Raw genomic sequence first — 12,577 nt, forward strand, 5'->3', positions numbered from 1 at the left:
CATAGGGGATAAACATTTAATTGGGTTACAAATATCTGACAGCTCCACCTGGAACCACCCCTATATTGATAAAGGTGAAAAATACATCTCTACGCCAAGTGATTGGTTGGCATACTACTTAATGGGTGACACAACACTAGGGATTTTGATAGGTTGGCTTGCTAACCAACCTTGCACACTTGACAGGTTGTCAAGATATGAGCCAGATGAAGAGTAGAGGCAGAGAGGCCCATGGACTGGCTTCCTTCAATTAAAAGATACCAGCCCTCATTCTCAGGCCATGAGACTGGCCAATCCCTTTGTTTTTGGCCGTGTATGGCACTTCACGTCTACGTGTGAGCCTAGGGAGTACTGCAGGTGTCTTATCTATGTTGGCTTCTAGCGAATAGGCAGTGTTCTCCAATTATAGATCACGTGCTAGAAGACCGTGTATGGCATTGAATTAACTCCTATTTATTGAGGTTTTAGCTGATATTAATGTGTGTGTCGTGTTTTATATTGCCACCAGATAAACTCTTGAGTTATTCTTTATGAAGTCTTTTGGCTTACTGTTTAACTGCACCTGGCTAGCAAAGACTGATTGTATTCTTATAAAACTTTACTTAATCTAGGAGTATACTGTTTGCATCTTGAGTATTGCTATCTTGTGTCTTCGTTTCGCCATTCCAATCCTCCCTTTTGTCACTCTAACCTTGTCACTGGTTGTAAGCTACTGTGTGAGCTCTGTACGGATATGTATTTCTGTGGATTCAGCCTTTTGAGTTTTCCTGAGGACACAAGGCCTTTACTCATTCGGAAGCATGCTGTGGCTTCCATTTTTAAGAAGATGGCTGCCCAATTACACTCTTGTTTCAGTGTTAGGGAGCTATATTTGTGTGTCATTCATGTTGCATTCACCTTGGTCATGTTAAAGTTCTTCATGTCTGCAATGGTATGTTAATAATCTTCATGTCTAAATGCATATATTACCTACTGTACATGTTCTTCATGTGGAGTGCATGTCTGCCTTGTCTAATGCATGTGCTTGTTACTGTTACAACGTTAGTTTGAATGCCTTTGTCATCTTCAATTCAAATTGTCTCCACGTCCTGCAGTACCTGCAGTACAGTTGTCTCACCTCTGCGGTATTGGTGCGGATGATGTCTTTATCTGCCTTCCAACAGGCTAAAGCCACGGCTTCACCCAGATACCCCTTCAACAGCCGCCCCACCAACCTGCACATCGACTCTCCTAAGATCACCACTTTGATGACTGTCACCCGCCCACTTGAACCGCTGGAGCATCATGCATCGACCCCCTCCCAGTGGCTAAAGCCTGACTCAGCCAGGCCCACTGCGAGGAGATCCTGGAACCTAACAGACCTCCACCATTCAGAGCCCCCCTTCAACTTCACATAGTGAACGCATTTGCCCCTACTTGCGCGCCACTGGGAGTGCCCATAGAGTGCCTGTTCGCTTGGGGAGACCCCTCACGGAAGTCAGAAGCTGAAAGAAAATTTGCTCTGTGGGCTATGTGTTTCAGGACTTTGAGTATGTTCATGCTTAAACAACAGTAATATACACTTAAGAGAGCGGACCTCATTGGGGGTCCGATAGTAACCGTGCCTGTATAACTGGCAGGTAGCTGCCAGACCCGTGAACAGTTATGGGCACCTGGCTTGCCGGTAACACTGAGTATTACAACTCTGGCAGCCGGAAAGTCAGGCGCTGGTAACTATATGGTTCCCCATTCCCATAGAGTCCTATAGAGTTCTATAGGAATCTATGGGAGAGGGGACCATGGAAGCACCGGCACTGTTAATAACGGTGCCGGTGCTTCCGTGACAGTCTGCTTACCGTGGCCGCTGTGTCCGGCAGGGTCCGACCTGTCGGGCACAACGGCTCCGGCATGCAGACCTGTAATATGCCGGTCCAGAAACAACGGTGCCAGTAAGCTTACTGTCACCGTTGTTTCCAAACCGGCATAGTTGTAATGAGGGCCAGTATATTTGGATAGTTGTAACATAATATTTCTCTTTAATTCCTTATAGAAACAGTGATTGCCTTTACCATGAGAACCCACGCCCATCCACCCACCCACCTGGTTAAAACCAGATGGCCGCACACCACAGTGCACGCTCCACCAGGCGTGCCCAGAGTATGCCTGTTTGGAGGCTTGCGGGCGTGGTGGCGTGCAAGATCTACCTTTGGTAACCTTTGTTGCATCTAGGAACCTCATCAGTACTCGAGAAGTGTTTGCATAGAGTGGGGATATTCCTTCAAGGCGTATGCCCCATCCGCCAAACATGCAGACTGGTCAAAGAACCCGTAATGAAACAAGGATGGGGGCGCGGATGTATGACGTCATACTATTCATGCCCCTCATCTTTACGCCGGTGAAAAATACACTAAGGATGGCCCTTGCGCTTCTCCTTCCACCGTCCCCACAGACGGATTCAGCCCTGTTGGCGCTGAACGACGGCAACCAATCACCCCTGCTCATTGAGTCAGGTGCATCGCTAGAGTTTTTGACTGTTGACGAAGGTGGGTCTTCAGCTTCACCTAGCAGGGTGGGTGTGGCAGATGGGATCTGAGGGGGATCCCCCTTGGACACCTCCAAGGCGTTCATGCCAGGGGAGATCTCGCTCCTCGCCCTGCACCAATATTCTATGGGGCAGGGTGGGGTGTGGGAAGAAACATTATCCTCGGGGCAGATGCCAGAGCGGGAGCTGGGTGGAGGGGTGAGGGGTGGGAATCCATTTTTACATATTGAACGAACTGCAGGCTCATTCAACACTCCTGCGAGAACTAATTGTATTGCTCACAAATGCAAAATGTAGTTCTCTGTTAAATCGGAAAACTGACCAAGCCTCTCAGGCAATGAATACTGACATCGGGATCCTGGAAAGAGATAAGCTGGGAGGGAACCTAACAGAAACCCTGCAGTGCAGTGCAGCTTTGGAAACTGAGAGTGAAGTTGGCGAGAGTCGGATGAGCGATCAGCTTCGGCTTGGTTCAACTAGTGCAGGGCTGGAGCTCTCTTCCTCTCCCTCAAATCGAAAAAGAAGAACAAAAAACAAAAACTGCTCGTAGGAAAGGGAATGAACAAGCCTCCACAGAATAACTGGAGAAATATGATAAAGGAAGACATGGCCACCTGTGATATTAGTCCAGGACTTGATGTATCTATGGAGAAGATAGCTCATTGCAATCCGGGCGGGGGTTGTTTCTAATAATGCCATCTCCGAAGAAATGAAACAGAAAAGTAAAAATAAAAAACAAAAGAAAAAGGGGAGTATAGCCAAAAAGGCTCCTTTATGGTGAGAGCAGAGTAAGTTAAAGAATGGTGGGGGCTGCATACATTTCTCCCCAAAAAATCAGAGAGAGGGGTGAGCATATTAATTTCTCCAGCTCTAGCAAATCCAGGTGAAATATTTGAGGACAACGTAGACTCAGTTAAATCAATGGAAGAAAATAATAATGAAAGGAATCAGGGAGCTGTAGAGGGAAGTATGTCGGCTCTCTCAGCTTCTGAGGCCCCTGCAACTCTGGCTAACATGAATAACATAGCGCAGGATTCGCAACAGTCAGAGAGCTGTGATGTACACACTCAAAAGGAATGGGGAAACAGGTGCCATTAGTGATTGACCTTAGTGTGGAAGAGACATCACCAAGCAAAACACGCAATGCAAAGTTACCCCCCAGCGGGCTGGTTTCTTTTTCGGAAGAGGAAGTCATTCTACTTAAAAATCAATCACTAGAAACCGTGATTCGAAATATGGTAAAACAGATTATGAGCAATCAGCAGAAGCCCTTAATGCTGTCTGCTGTGCTGGGACTACGCCCATATGCCCAGCAAAGTGAGAAGGAAACAGCAATACAGGGTGACCCACTACCCCCATGCACATGTCAGGGCTATAAGGAGGGAGAACAGGAAGTGGGTAAGGGCGGGCGGTATGAGAACGTGAGATTAAGTGCCAAAACTAGACCCGAAACGCCCTTGGAATCTCCTGGTATAGATCACAATGGGTTGAAACAAGGGAGGAATGCCACAAGTGATGGAAATGTGAGGGTTCGAAGATACGTGTTCGAGAGTTAGCTGAGCACGGTACAGTTAAGACAACCATGCCACCCTGACGACCCTAGTTTCATACTATATTACTTGATACTTGATTGATTATGGTGGCCCGGAATCTTTAAACAGATGGAGAGTGCTATCGCTTATGAATGAAATCCCTTCGCTGAGGACACTATCATCAGCAGATATCAAACTAGTGGATTTAATTCACCCTGAAAGATTCGATCATGTGAGATTAGTGTTTCACTCTCGTTCTGCATTTGATGCACTGCTCCGGGAGATCAGCCTGTTTGACAAAATGGGTTATGACGTTCTATACTTTAGTACGGGCTTCCCAACTCCCCAAAATAGTGGTTTAGTCACGTGGAACGATCTGGGTCCCTGGGGGGTATCAGAAACCTGAGTAGAGGCAGGGACCAAAGTTCAGCTGAAGAAGATCCTAGCTGGAGGTGGCTGGCATTAACATTACGTGATTCTATTCACCAGCTTCAAAACCTAAAGTCCAACCTTTAACAACAGTAATTCCATTTCTGTGCTATCTTGGAATTCCCAAGGTCATGCCAATCATAATAATTCCGCAGATTTGTGTGGGAAGCTAGTTAAATTCTCAATTAGTTGCATTCAGGAGACTTGGATGACGAGCCCATTTATCCTGGAAGGCTTTGATATTCACTCTGAATTGGCTACGGAGGGGACGATGGGTCGCCCTGCATGCGGGCTCCTTATTGCTGTCAAAATGGGAAACGATATGAAAACATTCAAATGTATTCATGTATCTAAGTGCGTATTAGCAATAGTGCTGGAGGTAAAACTCAATCCCGCCCCACTCATTATACTTATCATAAATATTTATTGGCCCATTACCAGAATCTCCAGGAAACAATTGAAACAACTGACATGGTAATTATGGAGGAGATGATCACACACACCAGTTTAAAGGTAACCCTAATGGGGGACCTAAATGCGGAAATTCCGGCTGCGAAAGGTAATACACTTCGAGAGGAAAACAATCTTGGCCTCCTAACTGTCATAACTTAAGGTTCAAAGCGTTCCATTATTGGAGGTCCGAAGGGACGGGGGGAAACAACTATACATGGCCATCTCTGGAATATTTTTTTTTCTAAATTGAGGTCTATCCCCAGTGAATGAAATTGCTGTTGAAAATACTGACCACACCACCTGGTTAGATGGCGGTAGGTCCTCAACCATAGATTACATTTTCACGTCCCAGTTTTGATTCAACGTGACACACTCTTTTAACATCATAGAAACATCTTTGAGCGGCCACAGAATGCTGCTAGCAACCTGGTCCTTCAGATAGGAACAGACCCCTAGAAAGCAGTATTCTGCCAACCTAGCAATGATCCACTCTAAATCAAGAATACAATGGCATATGGGAAATGTGCTAAAGAAAATGCTGTTTTTATAAAGGAATTTGCAGGCACTACTATTGGGGATGAACAGTCTCTTTTTTCAAAAGACAACTTCTCTCACTACATTGAGAAATGGATCGGCAAAACAATTAAAACCACTGTAATCAATATGATGACCGTAAGACATAAGCATACCTATGACAACTTGGTAAAATTGAACAATAACCTCTGTAATAGAGAGGTTCGTTTCTTGAGGAAATCAGGCCTTTCGAGTGAGGGAATAAAGGAGGGGGTCAGGAGAACTAAGCATAAATTTAAAAACTGGCTTAAAGGACATTGTGCTTCCCTACTTCAAGCAGACAGTGAAACTATGCTTGAAGCATTAAAAAATGGTTCGAGCAGACAGTTTTGGCTTTTGATAAACAATATGGAGACATCACAAATAACTTTACAAACAACATCTATTACGGAGGAAGTATGGGAGGGCCATTTTGGTAGCATATATGCTTCCTCCGACAGTGTAGTAAGCTGGCTTTCCACTAAACAGCTACCGTGGAACTTTGAGTTTACAGTACAAGACACAGAGCTCCAAATTCAGAAGGCCAGTTCTTCTAGAGCAGCGGGCCCCAATCACCTTTTCAATGCACTCTTTAAGGGAAAGCCTGAAGTATAGGCGAAAGCGCTATCGATATTGTTTGAAGAAATTATTTGTACTAGACGTATTCCACCCTTGTGGCATTTTGCGTATGCTATACCGCTATATAAGCAGGGGGATAGGAAATTACCACACAATCACTGCCCGATCACCATCCTCGATGCAGATTCTAAAATCTTTGCTGGGCTTATTCTGAAAAGATTAGAGGAGTGGTCTCTGCGCAATTCAATCTTATCCCCACAGCAATTTGGATTTAGGAAGGACTACTTCTTACAATATTACAGGAGAAGGCCTGGAAGGGAGGGGTAACACCAATTTACATGGCCGCAATGGACCTGTCTATGGCCTTCGATTTAGTTGATAGGTCTAGGCTTTGGACGAAACTAAATAATTTGGGGTTCCCGGGAGACATTCTATCTATTCTCATTCATTTACATGAAGATTCCCATATACAGGTTCTCTTAAATACTGAAGGTTCATCATCCTATCCCATCAGAATAGCGAACGGGCTATGACAAGGTTGCATTTTTGCCCCTGCCCTTTTCAATCATTACGTATCTGATTCTGGTAAATTTCTAGATGATGGGCCTCTTTACGAGGTTGGAGGTAGCCTTGCCGGTTTTACCGGCAAGGCTACCTCCAAACTCGCATCCGGGTCCGGCACCCGCGAATGGGCAATTACTGGGCTATTCCAGCCCAGCCGGACCCGGTAATTGCCCTTTCGCAGTTGCCAGGCCCGGTAAATCCCCATTCCCATTTGTGCCCAAGAGGGCTCAATGGGAATGGGGAGGGTGCTACCAACATGTTCTGCTCGCGGGTGCTGGTGCGACCACCAGGTCAGATCTGGTGGCTGCAAGGGCACCTGCGAGCAGAACTCCTAGTATGGCTGTACAGTAGCAACGGTGCAGGTAGTGATACCGGCGCTGTTTCTGCCTTACCGCCATACTTGTACATGTCTCCTTCATGCCTATCAAAATTGAAGGGTTTCAAGTAGCGTGGAGTGCATATGCGGATGACTTTCTGCTCATCGATCAAACCCCTAAAGGTTCGCAATGTTTGATTACGGCCTTCTATGTCTATGCTCTAAATAGTCTTTGTATTAATAAAAAAAAACAGTCATAATGAGGCTGAGTAACCGTAGAACTCCTATTGGCTACTCATGGTTTATAAACCACGAAAGGCTCATTACTAAAAGTTCCATAAAATATTTAGGTTTCCCAATTTTTGACCACTACAATAAACTTCAATACCACAAATACCTGCTACAGAAGGTCCGTCATCAAATCACGCAGCTAAGGAAAGTGGACCAAAAATATGGTAGATACTCCTTCTGTCCATTGCTCTGCTTTTACAATTCCAGGGTCATTCCTAAATGTATAGCTTGGAACTATATTCTGACTGGATGACCACAGAACTGTATAAGATGGAGACACTTATATGGAGAACCATCATATACTGCTTGCCAAAATCTGTACCTATTGCAGCCCGAAGATATGAATTGGGTCTACAATCTTTGGGCAATCTGGTTGAATGGCGCGTCTATCTCTGTTCAGAAGGCTGCTTATAAATACTGGGCCCAACCTGTATACACTGTATACACTGTTGGGAAAGGGTCTAAGAGATGAGAACTCTGATACTGTACTATTGTTAAATCTACAGGCGCTTAGCATAAATACACTTGACAAATTGGGCCTCTCAAGAGAAACTCTTGTTAACAACCCTCTTTGTGTAAAAAAGCTCCTACAATACGTGGATTTGGCAGAAACCATGGAAAGAGTGGGGAACACAAAGTTATATCATCATTTAGTATCTCACTATAAAACACTGGGCCTTCCAGAGCAATATCCTGTTAGATTCCCTGATAAAAACTGGCGCAATGGATGAGGTTTAGGTTGAACGGCTTGCTGACTGGCGAGATACTTGAAGTTAGGGCAGTTAAGGCTACCGGAGTGAATGAAACTGGAGGGAAACCATGCAGATTTTGTACAAACGCAATTGACAAAGTAAGTTTAAGGCATCTGTTTTTAAATTGTACAGCACTTATGCCAAATCATATACAGGCATTTAAAAAATGTGTCAATAACCTAGAAAGAGTTGATCTCGATCAATTATGGTGGAATATGCTACATGGTACATCAGTAACACTAAACATTGCTGTGGTACGTTTTCTTTCGGTTACCTGTGGGCTTTTACAGTGTGGTCAATCGAAAGCTGTGAATTTGACTGGTCCTGCTTAGGACCGATATCTGTGGGTGTCCGGTCAAAGGATCGACTCAAAAGGGTCGAATGACAAAAGGGTCGAGTCAAAATGACCAAAAACAAGAGTCGAATTTTTTTTTGAAATGTATATATATTTTTTTTGCTTTAGTATAGGTAAAAAAAATGTTTTGACAGCAAAAACAGGGGTTTGTGGGGGGACCCCCGCCAAAAAAAATATTCGACATTTTTTTTTCGGTCCTTTTGACTCGACCCTTTTGTCATTCGACCGTTTTGATTCGAACCTTTGACCTATAACCATATCTGTCTGACAATTGGAACAAATGTATTGAGAAATCTAATGTGGAATGTGTTCCGGTACTGTTGACTATGGTAGTAAACTCAAAAGACAAAACTAGGCATAGGTGGTCAATGGACTCAAATACCTCTTTTGGTATTAAGCTGAGCAGAATTGTGTTTTTTTGTAATGATACAATTGTCCTATAGCATGAAGTTTTATAAATGTAAAAATGTAACTTTGTTTGGAATGTTCAGATTATCCATTTTAGCACAATGACATTTCTTTTCTTTTTTTTGTAACATACATTGTTTTAATTCATATTGTCTCATTTTCTAAAGGTTTGTAAAAACCAAAGACAAATAAACTAAAAACAAATTAAAAAAATGTGTCCCTACTCAACGCCCGCTTATGGCTTGGGCCCACACGATCCAATGTCCCCCAACTGAGCTTGATCTGCTTGCATTAACGTTCGACCTCGGGTCTGACTTTGTCAAACCAACAAGAACTAAATCCAGGTACTGTTGACCATGAACTGCCTCCTCGGTCCACTTGGGCCCTGGAGACTGGTTAGATCACGATCGCACCTGTTGTCAACAATGACATATCCTTTTCGTGGCCAGTGTTGTATCTGCTTTGCGTCCCGCTACGCGGTGACGCAAGGCGTCTAATAAAGCCCCGCCCCCGCTCAGCGGAGGCAGTTCCGGGGCAGAGAACCCAGCTACGTGTGTCTGCGTGTTTCTTGGCTCCCGCTGGAGCTGCGCCACTGAGGCCAACCTCTGCGGTCTCCACCTCCCTGTCTCCAGCCGCTGTAGAGCCGGGACAGGATATCACACTGGCGACGAGGGACGCGCGAACCACGGTACGCATAATACTCAACATCATCTGTTTGCCGCGTTCAGCGACAGCTCACATTTTTGGAAACCCCGTGGGGGCGGGGGTCACACAAAACCCCGCCCAACCACAATAAAAAAAAATCGCATTTTTGTGAGAGAAGGCGCTCTCTCCAATGCGTGGCCACATGAACCTCCATCTGATCCCCTGACAACTCAGGATCAGAAAAGACACGCTGCACGACGCTGGAAAGGTCCCATCATGCGGCAATTACAACAGGACCCATCAACCCTGCATATCAGGCCCCTGGGAAGGGGGAGACAAACCTGTCTACGCCTAGCACGCGAACACACACGCAAGGGAGACCACGGACCCCCGCAGGAACACACCAAGGTGAGGCATAAGGCCCTGCTAGTGACAACGTGAGGCCAGTCATGGCTACCGGCACATCTACTCCCAGGCCCAGCACGCCATCTAGGCTTGCCGCAAACCTATCTGTGTCCACATCGCAAGCCCACCCACAAGGTGGCTCTTCAATAATGATACATCCTTTTGACCCGTACACTGATCCTTCGTCGGTTGGCCCCAGATGGCAACTATGGATTCAAAAATTTGAAATGGCGATGGAATGTAAAGACATCACCACTGCGAGAAAATTGAGATTGCACCTTTTGTTGAATGTGGGGGAGGAAGTGCTTCGTATCTTCAACTCTTTAACAATTGATGATAGCCAGGACATGTACCAGCAAGCAAAGGATGCCCTAACGGCCCACTTTCCCCCGCAACTCAACCTAGATTACGAGACATTTATATTCTGTACTACCATCCAAGTGGAAGAGGAGACTTTAGATGCTTACCACACTCGGCTCAGAAAGCTGGCAATATCGTGCGAATTCACTGACATTGAGAAAGAAATTCGGAGACAGCTCATCAACAGCATTCAATCAGAGAAACTGAGAAGGATGGTACTGAGTGAAAAAGGCATCTCGTTAACCCGAATTCTTGAATTGGGTCGTCAGAGGGAACTGGCACACGCCAGAGCAGCTCACATGGGCACCGCACTTCAAAAACTACAGCCAGCCCTCAAGACAGCCACGGTAGCCCAGATCACCAATCGACAATCAACAAGGGATGAAACTGGTGGAAACTACACGCATGCCAGATGGCAGCCTCGAATTCCGGGGCCCACGGAGTGTGGATGGTATGGAGGACCGTGACATGGACGGCGGAACTGCCCGGCACAGGGGACCACATGCGGCACGTGTGGCAGGAAGACCATTATGCCAAGGTGTGCCGTTCGTCAGGTGCCCAACAACAGACACTGCAAACTGCCCAAGAAAAGAGTGGGGGTAAGAAAAAGAAACAGGCTAGTGCCCACGAGTGGAGACCACAAATTCCTCAACTGAGGAAGAAGGTGATGATGCAACCGGGGCCCAACAGCAATCTGTCAATGATCAATGGAAAAAAGGGAGGAAAGTCTACCTTGTGTCAGCCCTCAACCACGGACATGCCACGCCAAGAAGAAAACTCAGGAGACACAGATGCCAAGTAACAATCCAAAACCAGCAAGTATTGATGACCATAGACACTGGGGCATCTGTGAATGTCATGCCAGTAACCACCTTTCAAACACTTCAGCCACAACCTGACCTGAAGGAGACGACACACTGTTATTCACATACGGGTGCAAGAAACCACTGCCTGTGGTTGGCAGGTTCCGCACCACCCTCAGTCATGGCGAAACCGTGCTTCCGTTCAAAATCTATGTGGTAAACGTGGGCATCGAATGCCTCCTGAGTGGAGATGCGGCAGAGGATTTGGGGCTGGTGAGTTTTATATGCGAAGTGAAAGACTCACAAGAGGTCGAGAGGGTCCTAGAGAAATACCCCAACCTGTTAAAAGGGATAGCATGCCTAAGAGGGAAGTCGATCAGACTCCACATCGATGAATCGGTCCAACCAAGAGCTGTACGACACAGGAGAACCCCATTTCACATGCGCAAACAAGTAGAAAAGGAGCTCAGAGCGCTAGAGAAGGCTGGCATAATAGAAGAGGTAACTGGTCCCACGCTTTGGTCTCCCCCATGGTGGTCACCAAAGAGCCTAAGCAACCAGGCAAAGTCCGGATCTGTATAGACATGCGGTTACCAAACACTGCCATCAAGCGGGAGCGCCACATAACTCCGACACTGGACGAAATAGTGGCTGACCTCAAGGGTTCCAATATCTTTTCAAAGGTGGACCTCAATGCAGGCTATCATCAGTTAAAGCTACCCGGGGACTCCCGATATATAACAACATTTTCGACACACATCGGTCTGCGAAGGTACAAGCGCCTAAGTTTTGGGATCTCCTCAGCCGCTGAGGTATTTCAACAAACAATACAAGAAGTAATCCGCGGAATACCAGGTGCCCTAAATGTCAGTGATGACATCCTGATTCATGCCAGCAACAGAGAAGAACACATGAAAAGGCTCCACATGCTCCTCAGCAGACTGGAAGGGGCAGAACTAACCATTCACAAAGAAAAATGTGAATTCCTAAAAAAACAAAATATCTTTTTTTGGCTACATCCTCAGCAGTACAGGCATCTCACCGGACCCCCAGAAGGTTGCATACATCCAGTCTGCCGATCCACCCACTACACCAACCGAAGTGCACAGTTTTTTGGGGATGGCTACGTACTGTGGGAGATTTATCCCAATCTAGCCACACTGTCGGAACCCTTCGAGAACTTACCAAGGCCAATACAAAGTGGGAATGGGGGCAGGCCTGCCAAGAAGCCTTTGAACATATCAAAGTGTCACTGTCAGCAGACACCACAATGGCTTACTATGACACTATGCTCCCAACGGAACTGTATGTAGACGGTAGCCCCGTGGGCTTAGGGGCCATCCTCACACAGGTGACGAATGCGGGTAAGCAAAGGCCAATTGCATATGCGTCCAGAGCACTAACGCCAACAGAGCAACGATATTCTCACATTGAAAAAGAGGCGATAGCGGTACTATGGGGGTGTTGCCATTTCCATCTTTACCTGTATGGCAGAAAATTCACAACATATACAGATCACAAACCACTGCTGCCCATCTTCACGGGCACATCCTCCCACCCACCAGCTAGAATTGCCAAATGGCTATTACACCTCCAACAATACAATTTTGAA

This window comes from Ambystoma mexicanum, chromosome 1p, assembly GCF_040938575.1.
Source record: "Ambystoma mexicanum isolate Mex_15411 chromosome 1p, UKY_AmexF1_1, whole genome shotgun sequence".
Taxonomy (NCBI): Eukaryota; Metazoa; Chordata; class Amphibia; order Caudata; family Ambystomatidae; genus Ambystoma; species Ambystoma mexicanum.